The sequence below is a fragment of the Pongo abelii genome, chromosome 22, assembly GCF_028885655.2.
Source record: "Pongo abelii isolate AG06213 chromosome 22, NHGRI_mPonAbe1-v2.0_pri, whole genome shotgun sequence".
Taxonomy (NCBI): domain Eukaryota; kingdom Metazoa; phylum Chordata; class Mammalia; order Primates; family Hominidae; genus Pongo; species Pongo abelii.
Genome location: NC_072007.2, coordinates 43103991 through 43116934, shown reverse-complemented (window position 1 = coordinate 43116934; position 12944 = coordinate 43103991). Strand labels below are relative to the sequence as shown.

Here is a 12944-nt window from a genome sequence, read left to right as displayed (position 1 = left end):
CCACCCTGTGTCCAGGTGATCTCATTGTTCAGTTCCCACCCATGAATGAGAACATGCAGTGTTCGGCTTTCTGTCCTTGTGATAGTTTGCTGAGAATGATGGTTTCCAGCTTCATCCATGTTCCTGCAAAGGACATGAACTCATCCTTTTTTATGGCTGCATAGTATTCCATGGTGTATATGTGCCACATTTTCTTAATCCAGTCTATCACGGATGGACATTTGGGTTGGTTCCAAGACTTTGCTATTGTGAATAGTGCCACAATAAACATACGTGTGCATGTGTCTTCATAGTAGCATGATTTATAATCCTTTGGGTATATATCCAGTAATGGGATTGCTGGGTCAAATGGTAATTCTAGTTGTAGATCCTTGAGGAATCACCACACTGTCTTCCACAATGGTTGAACTAATTTACACTCCCACCAACAGTGTAAAAGCTTTCCTATTTCTCCACATCCTCTCCAGCATTTGTTGTTTCCTGACTTTTTAATGACTGTCATTCTAACTGGTGTGAGATGGTATCTTATTGTGGTTTTGATTTGCATTTCTCTGATGACCAATGATGATGAGCATTTTTGCATGTGTCTGTTGGCTGCATAAATGTCGTCTTTTGAGAAGTGTCTGTTCATATCCGTTGCCCACTTTTTGATGGGGTTATTTGTTTATTTCCTGTAAATCTGTTTGAGTTCTTTATAGATTCTGGATATTAACCCTTTGTCAGATGGGTAGATTGCAAAAATTTTCTCCCATTCTGTAGGTTGCATGTTCAATCTGATGGTAGTTTCTTTTGCCATGCAGAAGCTCTTTAGTTTAATTTGATCCCATTTGTCTATTTTGGCTTTTGTTGCCATTGCTTTTGGTGTTTTAGTCATGAAGTCTTTGCCCATGCCTATGTCCTGAATGGTATTGGATGGCATGCCATATTTTCTACTGGTCAGTACTCACGTGTGAATAAGTGTAAGAAAATGATTTTATTTATTTATTTATTTTATTTATTTATTTGTTTTAATTTATTTTAAAAAATAAATTTTATTTATTTTAAGATTTTTATTTATTTATTTATTTATTTATTTATTTATTTATTTTAAGCCTGTCACCCAGGCTGGAGTGCAGTGGCACGATCTCAGCTCACTGCAACCTCCACCTCCTGGGTTCAAGTGATTCTTCTGTCTCAGCCTCCCAAGTAGCTGGGATTACAGGCCCATGCCACCATGCCTGGCTAATTTTTTGTATTTTTAGTAGAGACGGGGTTTCATCGTGTTAGCCGGGATGGTCTCGATCTCCTGACCTCATGATCTGCCCTCCTCGGCCTCCTAAAGTGCTGGGATTACAGGCGTGAGCCACCGCGCCTGGCCAAAAATGATTCTTATCAGTAGCATATACATTCAGAGTCTGGAATAACAGTGATACCAAACAGCAATGTCCACATGAGTGGCTGAGATAGTGACACTTGCTTTCGGATGGCTCAATGTACACAAACTGTGTTTCATGCAAAACATTATTTAAAATATTGTATAAAATAACTTTCAGGCTATGTGTATCAGGAGTATTTGAAACATAAATGAATGTCCTGTTTAGATTTGGGTCCCATCCCCTTATATCTCTCATTATGTACATGCAAATATTTCAAAATCCAAAGAGCATCTGAAATCCAAAACACTTCTGGTCCCAAGGATTTTGGATAAGGGAAACTTAACCTGTACTTCTTATCTTAAAAGTTTATTTACTACTCAATTAATTTTTCCCTCATTTTCCTATGATTTTATTTTTTAAAATTTATTAATCCCATATAGACTTCATTCAATATATAGTGACAATCTATATTTGCATTTTCCTCCAAATTCATAGCCAATGATTCCAAATTATTGCTGAGTAATCCTTAATCTCCTCAGTAATATATATTTTCTTCTTTTATATATCAATTCAAAACAACATTTTTCAAACACAGGGTCCACTGTGTTGTTCAGGCTGGCCTCGAGCTCTTGGGCTCCAGTGATTATCCCAAATAGCTGAGACTACAGGTGTGCACCGCCGCCTGTGGTTACAGTCTGTCTCTGTTCATGTCAGTACCACACTATTTCAGTGACTGCCATTTTGATTTTTGTGTTTTGGTGGGTTTTTTTGTTTTGTTTTGTTTTTGTTGTTGTTTGTTTGTTTTTTGTTTTTGACAGAGCCTTGCTCTATTGCCCAGGCTGGAGTGCAGTGGTGGATCTCGGCTCACTGCCACCTCCAACTCCTGGTTCAAGGATTCTAGTGCCTCAGTCTCCCAAGTGGCTGGGATAGCAGGTGCATGCCACCACACCCAGCCAATTTTTGAATTTTTAGTAGAGGCAGGGTTTCACCATGTTGGCCAGGTTGGTCTTGAACTCCAGGCCTCAAGAGATCCACCCACATCGACCTCCCAAAGTATCATTTTGTTTTAATAAGTCAAATGACTAATCCCCCCTTATCATTCTTCATATTTTGAATATTGTCTTTATTATCTCATTGAACTTCAGAATACTTGTATCAACTCCTTCGATACTTGTATCAATTTCCATTGGATTTTTAAAATCACTATTGAATTAGCTCTCTAAATTAATTTGAGAGAAGTTGTTATTTATTTCTGGCTGGGCACAGTGGCTCACACCTGAAATCCCAGCACTTTGGAAGGCTGAGGCAGGCTAACTGCTTGAGCTCAGGAGTCTGAGACCACTATGGGCAACATAGCAAAACTCTGCCTCTACAAAAAAATATAAAAATTAGCTGGGCATGGTGGTGCATGCCTGTGGTCCCAGCTACTTGGAAGGCTGAAATGGGAGGATTGCTTGAGCCTAGGAGGTCGAGGCTACGGTGAGCGGAGATCGCACCACTGCACTCCAGCCTGGGTGACAGAGAGAGACCCTGTCTCAAAAAAAAATAAGTTATTATTTCTACAATTTTAATTATTACACATTGAAATGTGCTTTTTCTGCAGGAGAAATTTCAAACTACAGTTTCCAGTATTTGATGATTTGTTGGCTCGTGGATTAAAGAAGGAAGAGTCAAAATGTTTCTAAGGCTTGGGGTCTGAGAGACTTTGGGACTCAGAAAAGCTTCATAGGAGCCAAAAGAGCATTACTAAAGGTTATCAGAAAGAAGAGGGAAGATTTTTCAGTGTTATTCTTAAGGGCAGAAAAACAGCCAATGTCTCAAAATTCCCAGGAGATAGATTCAGCCATAATCTGAATTAATAAGCCATAATCTGAAAAAATAAGAAATTATTTTACATAATAGAGCTCTCCAAAAATGAAAAAAAAAATGCTGCTGTGTAAGGAGGCAAGCCTTTCATCTCTGGAAGCATTCAAACTGAGGATGGATTACCAATAAGTGTCAATAAGACAGCCCTCTTATTTCTAATAGTCTGTGTTGAGTTTAGTCTCCAAGTGGGGGTGAACTTCATATAACTGAAACAAGTGACTAGAAGTCATGAAGAAGAGCAGTGTTAAGGACAACACTTTAGGTGCTGCTCAAGAAATGGAAAAATAGGTCAGGGGCCATGGCTCACACCCGTAATCCCAGCACTTTGGGAGGCTGAGGCATGTGGATCACTTTGAGGTCGGGAGTTCAAGACCAGCCTGGCCAACATGGCAAAAACCCGTCTCTACTAAAAATACAAAAATTAGCTGGGTGTGGTGGTGCTTGCCTGTAATCCCAGCTACTGAGGAGGCTGAGGCAGGAGAATCACTTGAACCCAGGAAGTGGAGGTTGCAGTGAGCTGAGACGGCGCCACTGCACTCCAGCCTGAGCGACAGAAGGAGACTCCATTTCAAAAAAAAAAAAAAAAAAAAAGAGAGAAAGAAAAGCCCAAAGGAGAGAGAGAGAGAGAGAGAAAGATGTGACCAGTAAAATAATATAAGCACCAGGAAAAAGTTATAGAATCATGCATGACAGTGGAAGACCAAGGAAAGGTTGGCTAATAGTCAGGTACCACAAATAAGAGAAGTACAGTAAGGCCAAGCAAGTTGTGAGAGGACTTGGAGAGTGAAGTTCCAGTAGATCTGTGCAACAGTGAAATGACAGCCAAGTGGCACTACAGAGTCAAGTGACAGTTTCTGCATTTCAGAATGAGGAGGCCATGCACATCTGAAGTCCAAAGAGCAGACAGCAGGGATTAAGAGATAGAAAGTACAGGATATTCCTGACATTTATGCTTTAATATCTACGGTTCTTACCATTTGTCATCAACTTCTATGGTCCAAACCATGTTGTAATTTCTAAATTTTGCCAAGGCACACACTGGAATCACATCCGCTGAGAAACTGCCGCACAAGAGTGAGTCACTTATTTGGAGAGCGTGCCTTGCTAGCTGCCCAACATCTGTATCATATCATGCCTTTGTTATTCTCTGCTAATTGTATGTGCTGTAACTATCATGAAGTGAGAGGGACTCAGCTGCTTTGTAGATTCAGATAAGCGCGTGGGTAACGTCGCCACTAAGATGATGTATGATGACTACTTTAGTTCTTTAAAAACCATCTAAGGGACTGAAGATATCACTTCGATGCTTCAGGTATTCTTCCCATCATTTTTGTGGTGGTAATTTCATATGAGGGGTACTCTGAAAAGAGGGATTTTCGAAGCTCTAAGGATACATTTCTTTTTTTTTTTTAATTATACTTTAAGTTTTAGGTACATGTGCACAATGTGCAGGTTAGTTACATATGTATACATGTGTGCCATGCTGGTGTGCTGCACCCATTAACTTGTCATTTAGCATTAGGTATATCTCCTAATGCTATCTCTCCCCCCTCCCCCCACCCCACAACAGTCCCCAGAGTGTGATGTTCCCCTTCCTGTGTCCATGTGTTCTCATTGTTCAATTCCCATCTATGAGTGAGAACATGCAGTGTTTGGTTTTTTGTCCTTGCGATAGTTTACTGAGAATGATAATTTCCAATTTCATCCATGTCCCTACAAAGGACATGAACTCATCATTTTTTATGGCTGCATAGTATTCCATGGTGTATATGTGCAACATTTTCTTAATCCAGTCTATCATTGTTGGACATTTGGGTTGGTTCCAAGTCTTTGCTATTGTGAATAGTGCCGCAATAAACATACGTATGCATGTGTCTTTATAGCAGCATGATTTATAGTCCTTTGAGTATATACCCAGTAATGGGATGGCTGGGTCAAATGGAATTTCTAGTTCTAGATCCCTGAGGAATCGCCACACTGACTTCCACAACGGTTGAACTAGTTTACAGTCCCACCAACAGTGTAAAAGTGTTCCTATTTCTCCACATCCTCTCCAGCACCTGTTGTTTCCTGACTTTTTAATGATTGCCATTCTAACTGGTGTAAGATGGTATCTCATTGTGGTTTTGATTTGCATTTCTCTGACGGCCAGTGATGATGAGCATTTTTTCATGTGTCTTTTGGCTGCATAAATGTCTTCTTTTGAGAAGTGTCTGTTCATATCCTTTGCCCACTTTTTGATGGGGTTGTTTTTTTCTTGTAAATTTGTTGGAGTTCATTGTAGATTCTGGATATTAGCCCTTTGTCAGATGAGTAGGTTGCGAAAATTTTCTCCCATTTTGTAGGTTGCCTGTTCACTCTGATGGTAGTTTCTTTTGCTGTGCAGAAGCTCTTTAGTTTAATTAGATCCCATTTGTCAATTTTGGCTTTTGTTGCCATTGCTTTTGGTATTTTAGACATGAAGTCCTTGCCCATGCCTATGTCCTGAATGGTAATGCCTAGGTTTTCTTCTAGGGTTTTTATGGTTTTAGGTCTAACGTTTAAGTCTTTAATCCATCTTGAATTAATTTTTGTATAAGGTGTAAGGAAGGGATCCAGTTTCAGCTTTCTACAAATGGCTAGCCAGTTTTCCTGGCACCATTTATTAAATAGGGAATCCTTTCCCCATTGCTTGTTTTTCTCAGGTTTGTCAGAGATCAGATAGTTGTAGATATGCAGCGTTATTTCTGAGGGCTCTGTTCTGTTCCATTGATCTATATCTCTGTTTTGGTACCAGTACCATGCTGTTTTGGTTACTGTAGCCTTGTAGTATAGTTTGAAGTCAGGTAGTGTGATACCTCCAGCTTTGTTCTTTTGGCTTAGGATTGACTTGGCGATGCGGGCTCTTTTTTGGTTCCATATGAACTTGAAAGTAGTTTTTTCCAATTCTGTGAAGAAAGTCATTGGTAGCTTGATGGGGATGGCATTGAATCTATAAATTACCTTGGGCAGTATGGCCATTTTCACGATGTTGATTCTTCCTACCCATGAGCATGGAATGTTCTTCCATTTGTTTGTATCCTCTTTTATTTCATTGAGCAGTGGTTTGTAGTTCTCCTTGAAGAGGTCCTTCACTTCCCTTGTAAGTTGGATTCCTAAGTATTTTATTCTCTTTGAAGCAATTGTGAATGGGAGTTCACTCATGATTTGGCTCTCTGTTTGTCTGTTGTTGGTGTATAAGAATGCTTGTGATTTTTGTACATTGATTTTGTATCCTGAGACTTTGCTGAAGTTGCTTATTAGCTTAAGGAGATTTTGGGCTGAGACAATGGGGTTTTCTAGATATGCAATCATGTCATCTGCAAACAGGGACAGTTTGATTTCCTCTTTTCCTAATTGAATACCTTTTATTTCCTTCTCCTGCCTAATTGCCCTGGCCAGAACTTCCAACACTATGTTGAATAGGAGTGGTGAGAGAGGGCATCCCTGTCTTGTGCCAGTTTTCAAAGGGAATGCTTCCAGTTTTTGCCCATTCAGTATGATAATGGCTGTGGGTTTGTCATAGATAGCTCTTATTATTTTGAGATACGTCCCATCAATACCTAATTTCTTGAGAGCTTTTAGCATGAAGGGTTGTTGAATTTTGTCAAAGGCCTTTTCTGCATCTATTGAGATAATCATGTGGTTTTTGTCTTTGGTTCTGTTTATATGCTGGATTACATTTATTGATTTGCGTATATTGAACCAGCCTTGCATCCCAGGGATGAAGCCCACTTGATCATGGTGGATAAGCTTTTTGATGTGCTGCTGGATTCGGTTTGCCAGCATTTTATTGAGGATTTTTGCATCAATGTTCATCAAGGATATTGGTCTAAAATTCTCTTTTTTGGTTGTGTCTCTGCCCGGCTTTGGTATCAGGATGATGCTGGCCTCGGTCTACAGCTCCCAGCGTGAGCGACGCAGAAGATGGGTGATTTCTGCATTTCCATCTGAGGTACTGGGTTCATCTCACTAGGGAGTGCCAGACAGTGGGCACAGGACAGGGGGTGCAGCGCACCATGCATGAGCCGAAGCAGGGTGAGGCATTGCCTCACTCTGGAAGCACAAGGGGTCAGGGAGTTCCCTTTCCTGGTCAAGGAAAGGGGTGACAGACGGCACCTGGAAAATCGGGTCACTCCCACCCGAATACTGCACTTTTCCGATGGGCTTAGGAAACGGCGCACCAGGAGATTATATCCTGCACCTCCCTTGGAGGGTCCTACGCCCACGGAGTCTCGCTGATTGCTAGCACAGCAGTCTGAGATCAAACAGCAAGGTGGCAGCGAGGCTGGGGGAGAGGCGCCTGCCATTGCCCGGGCTTGCTTAGGTAAACAAAGCAGCCGGGAAGCTCAAACTGGGTGGAGCCCACCACAGCTCAAGGAGGCCTGCCTGCCTCTGTAGGCTCCACCTCTGGGGGCAGGGCACAGACAAACAAAAAGACAGCAGTAACCTCTGCAGACTTAAATGTCCCTGTCTGACAGCTTTGAAGAGAGCAGTGGTTCTCCCAGCACGCAGCTGGAGATCTGAGAACGGGCAGACTGCCTCCTCAAGTGGGTCCCTGACCCCTGACCCCCGAGCAGCCTAACTGGGAGGCACCCCCCAGTAGGGGGAGACTGACATCTCACACAGCCGGGTACTCCTCTGAGACAAAACTTCCAGAGGAATGATCAGACAGCAGCATTTGCGGTTCACGAAAATCCGCTGTTCTGCAGACACCGCTGCTGATACCCAGGCAAACAGGGTCTGGAGTGGACCTCTAGCAAACTCCAACAGACCTGCAGCTGAGGGTCCTGTCTGTTAGAAGGAAAACTAACAAACAGAAAGGACATCCACACCAAAAACCCATCTGTACATCACCATCATCAAAGACCAAAAGTAGATAAAACCACAAAGATGGGGAAAAAACAGAGCAGAAAAACTGGAAACTCTAAAAAGCAGAGTGCCTCTCCTCCTCCAAAGGAACGCAGTTCCTCATCAGCAACGGAACAAAGCTGGACGGAGAATGACTTTGACGAGTTGAGAGAAGAAGGCTTCAGACGATCGAACTACTCTGAGCTACAGGAGGAAATTCAAACCAAAGGCAAAGAAGTTGAAAACTTTGAAAAAAATTTAGACGAATGTATAACTAGAATAACCAATACAAAGAAGTGCTTAAAGGAGCTGATGGAGCTGAAAGCCAAGGCCCGAGAACTACGTGAAGAATGCAGAAGCCTCAGGAGCCGATGCGATCAACTGGAAGAAAGAGTTTCAGTGATGGAAGATGAAATGAATGAAATGAAGCAAGAAGGGAAGTTTAGAGAAAAGAGAATAAAAAGGATACATTTCTTAAAACTATCAGGATCAAGATTCTACTTATTTTAGAATCTGGAAAGAAGAAAGAATGTGGCTTAGCCTGATTTCCCCAGAGAATAGAACATCAGAAAAGCATATATATACATATATGCAAGCACTGTATTGGGAACTGCGATCCCTAGAAGCAAGAGTGAGGGAGAGGGAAGCGGTGAGGGGCAGCACAAGGTAAGTTACTGCTTGATTCTGTGAACCTGAGAAGCCACAAGGCACGCATCTCAGGACTGTCTGTTTGGATTGAGAAAGGAGGAATCCCCCGTTGGTCAAAGGATCACTCCATGGAGGCATTAACTCCCCGGAACTTCAGGTTGCATTCATGAGACTACTAAGGAGTGTTTGCAGTGTCTGTCCCAGGCTGCAGAGATGACAGAGAAGGCTTCGGATGGGAGGTGAGAGGTGCTTGCAAGTTAGTTCTACATGCAGCTGGTCAGGCTCATGGCAGAACTGTCACTACAGTGGCGGCTGGAATCAAAGACAGGTGTGGCTGAAAGGAGCTGAGGCAGTGCTTATGAGGTGTCTGATCTAAGATGTTCATGTTCTAAGGAGTATATAGGTGTGAGCAGGATGGTAAGAAAGCCCCAGTACGATTCCTGGCTCCTCTCAGATGCAAGGCCTTCTCATGAGGCTGGGGATGCTGTGACAGCAGTGAGTATCTGATACAAGTGGAGAAGAGTTATCACAGCCACTGGGCCAGAACCGCTGGAAGACTTCCGGGATCACATCAGGGGTTCTCAGGAAGCCAAGCATTAGGAATTCTTAGTTCTCTGCATTTTCTCCATGAGTGCCTGCACCCTAGAGTGAATGCTCAGGAAGCAGACCATGAGAGGACCCAGAGTGGACTTTGCAGAGGGCAAAGGTCATAGGTAGGGGTCACCCCAGTAGGGGTCAGGGCAGTGTGGATGCAGCAGGGCAGGGAGCCAAGGGTGGATGGAAGAGGTAAAGCCAGAGGCGCTGATATCTAGAGACACTGTGAGGATGGAGCAGGGAGAAGGAACACACATAGAGCCCTGCACAAGCTCTGGGGCCCAGCAAGGCCATGAGGTGAGGACGTGAGTGCTGATGTCCTGCAGCGAGCTGAGAATACAGATGTTGAAGTTGCCAAAGAAGGAAGGGGAAGTTGGGAAGGAAAGGGAGACCCTGAGATGACTCCTGCCCCAGATGGAAGAAACAGTCATAGAAGACACTGGTAGTGATTTGGAGGCAGTTAAGTAGGGGTGGTAGAGACTCCAGATGAGAATCCATGAAGAGAGGGTGTCAGAAACAGTGGAATTTGAGGCCTTGTGGTAAAAGATTTTTTTTCTTTTTCAGAGACAGGGTCTTGCTCTGTCGCCCAGGCTGGAGTGCAATGGCGTGATCTTGGCTCACTGCGGCCTCAAACTCCTGGGCTCAAGAGATCCTCCCACCTCAGCCTCCTGAGTAGCTGGGACTATAGGTAGGCACGTCTACACCTGGCTAATTTTTTATTTTTTGCAGAAACAGAGTCTCACTATGTTGCTCAGGCTTGTCTCAAACTCCTATCTTCAAGTGCTCCTCCCATCTCAGCCTCCCAAAGTGCTGGGATTACAGATGTGAGCTGCCATGCCAGGCCCAAGGTAAAAGATTTTAAGGAACACGTTAGTGAACAATCAAGCAAGATTTGCTTCACTGCAGACTTACACCAGACATTATTTCCAGAAGAGCAGTTGTAGAGGGGGTGTGGATTTTCACTGTTGCTTAATACATTGGATATTATCTGAATGTGCTATCAGAAAACTGCATTGCTTTTATGATAAAAAATAAAACGAAGAAAGAAAACAAAATTGGTCAAGGACAAAGCTAGAATTCCACCTCATTGTGAACAAACACTTGTCCACCACCCGTTGGCTCCACAGCTGAACAAAACAGGCAGTCTGAGGTGTGGTTTTATTAACCTTCCCAATACTCATTGCTGCTAAATCAACTTAAACTATGTGACCCGGTTAACACAAAGAGCCAGTGGAAGTAAATGCTTTAAAAAGACAGGGAGATATAAAACCTGGGGTAAATGTTTAACATGCCATACACAGGGCCCCAGCCACATTCCATCAGCAGCTGCATGTTTGGCCTTCAAGTTTCCAGGGAAGTACCTGGCTCTTCACACTCTTTGCCTTCAGCCAGGAACCCCACTAAGCAAGAGGTCCTGGAAGGCATCCAAGTCATAAATAGAGAAAGTGACAACGAGTAATCAATATAATAGCTACCATTACTGGCTGCCTTATTTGTGATCAGTTTACACTAAATACCTTATGCTGTTTATCTTAGTCATTAAAATAAAGGAGTAGAAGAGACAGTACCAGCAAACTTCCACTTACCTTGTATAGTAGGCCATCCTCGCCTTGCTATAAAGAAATACCTGAGACCGGGTAATTTATAAAGAAAAGAGGTTTAATTGTCTCATGGTTCTGTGGGCTGTACAGGAAGCATAGCAGCATCTGCTTGGCTTCTGAAGAGGCCTCAGGAAACTTATAATCGTGGAGAAGGTGAATGGGGAGCAGGTGTGTCCCATGGGGAAAGCAGGAGTAGGTGTGGGGAAGTGCCACACACTTTTAAACAACCAGATCTCACAAGAACTCACTATTGTGAGGACAGCATTAAACATTCATGAGAAATCCACCCACATGATCCAATCATCTCCCACCAGGCCCCACCTCCAACATTGGGGATTACAATTCCACATGATATTTGGGCGGGGACACATATCCAAACTCTGTCACCTTGTATTGGACAGAATTAAGGCACTAGTATATAATTCAGGGTTCTTGGTTAAAGGCAACAAAGTCTACTCTAGCTGGTTTAAACCAGGAATTTCTTCAGATATACAAATACTGCCTTGAGTCATTGGAAGGACTGAAGAAATGGATTCTAGACTGAACTCTGGAAGTAACCATAGAATTGGACCATCATGGGAGCTACTACCTCACCCACAACCAGGAAGTTGCTGAATTAAGAGGCCACATCCTCCAACAGGAAGTTAGTGCCACAGTCCTCAGCTCTTGAGCCATGCCACATCGGCCACAACCAGTCAACAACTCAGTCAGAAGGCCACCCCCACAACAGACCATGCCATATCTGCTGAGACCCTGGTCAGCAAGAGATTCCCAGTACTCTCCTCTCTCTCCTCACTTAATTCATTCCCAAAGTCTCAGGATCCTCTCTCCACGTGACTTCGTTCTGAATCAAGTATAAATAATAAAACTTAAATCCCATCTGAAACCTCAGCTTCAAGAGATTCTGGTGTGTTGAATAATAGAGATTTCCAGTCTCTACAGTAGAGGCAGGCAAGAGAGAAAGATGTTGAAATAGAGGTTGAGTATGCCAAACCACTGGATTAGCCACAGTTGCTCTGGAAAGTTGGGGCATTTGGTGTATCGTTGGCCAGCCTTTCCCTCTCTCATCTTCAGGTATCCAGTGCACATATATTATCTCATTTTTTCCTCAGCTTTACCTTTCAACAAAATATTATTATACCCACTTTATAGATAAGGAAACTGAGGCTTATAAAGTTTAAATAATGTGCAAGAAGGTAACAGACTCAAGGTTTGAACCAAGATCCACTTTGCTATTCTTACATGGTAGAATTTATATACGTGCTTTGCTGAAACTGATCACCCAGCAATAGCAGCCTCTCTCTATTCTCAATTCCCTTTATCCTGGCTGTGATTCACTGGCTTTCCAAATGGCTGAATAGGCCTGGGACTCTTCCACCTCCAAACCTTTGCTCCAGCAATTTTCTTAATTACTTGAGTTCCTTTATCCTGTGGGCCACCGAGAAGCCATTTGTGCCAGGCTCTCTGGGTGCAGAAAGGAGGAAGGATTTATCCATCAGCTTGGATCCGCAGTTTATCAAAGAATCACTCCATGAGAGATCGTTGTCCTTTCCTCCACATCTGACCATGCAGATCTCAGCCATCCTTTAAGGCCTAGATCCAAAACTACCTCTCCCCAAGGACTTCACCAGTCTCCCTGGCAAAGGCCGACCTTCACTGAGACTCCCCTGCATTGTGTCTGTATCTCCCTTCAAACATTTCCCAGACGCAACTTACATAATTGCCCCTTCTATAGTATAACTTCCTTAAAGACAAGAATCATGACATTGATCTCTGTGCCCGTTAAATCTCCCGGCACAGTGCATGTGTGTGGTAAGGATTCACTAGATGAATAATAAATAAATGAATGAATAAATTTCCCTACTGAGGTGCTCTCTTCTTTAACATATTGAAGAATCTGTATCTGGGTAATTACAAATCAATTGTTCCAGACTCCTAGTGCTTTTAATTAGCAAGATTTTCCTTTATCTCAGCAGTCCCCAACCTTCTTGGCACCAGAGACCAGTTTCAT

The 12944-nt window shown here is 42.9% G+C and overlaps 1 long non-coding RNA gene across 3 annotated transcripts in view; it reads right to left on the bottom strand.

Annotated features, from left to right (window-relative positions):
• LOC112130500 (uncharacterized) overlaps positions 1-12944 on the bottom strand; it is a 254038-nt gene that overhangs the window by 197826 nt on the left and 43268 nt on the right. The gene's annotated exons all lie outside the window — the stretch shown is intronic.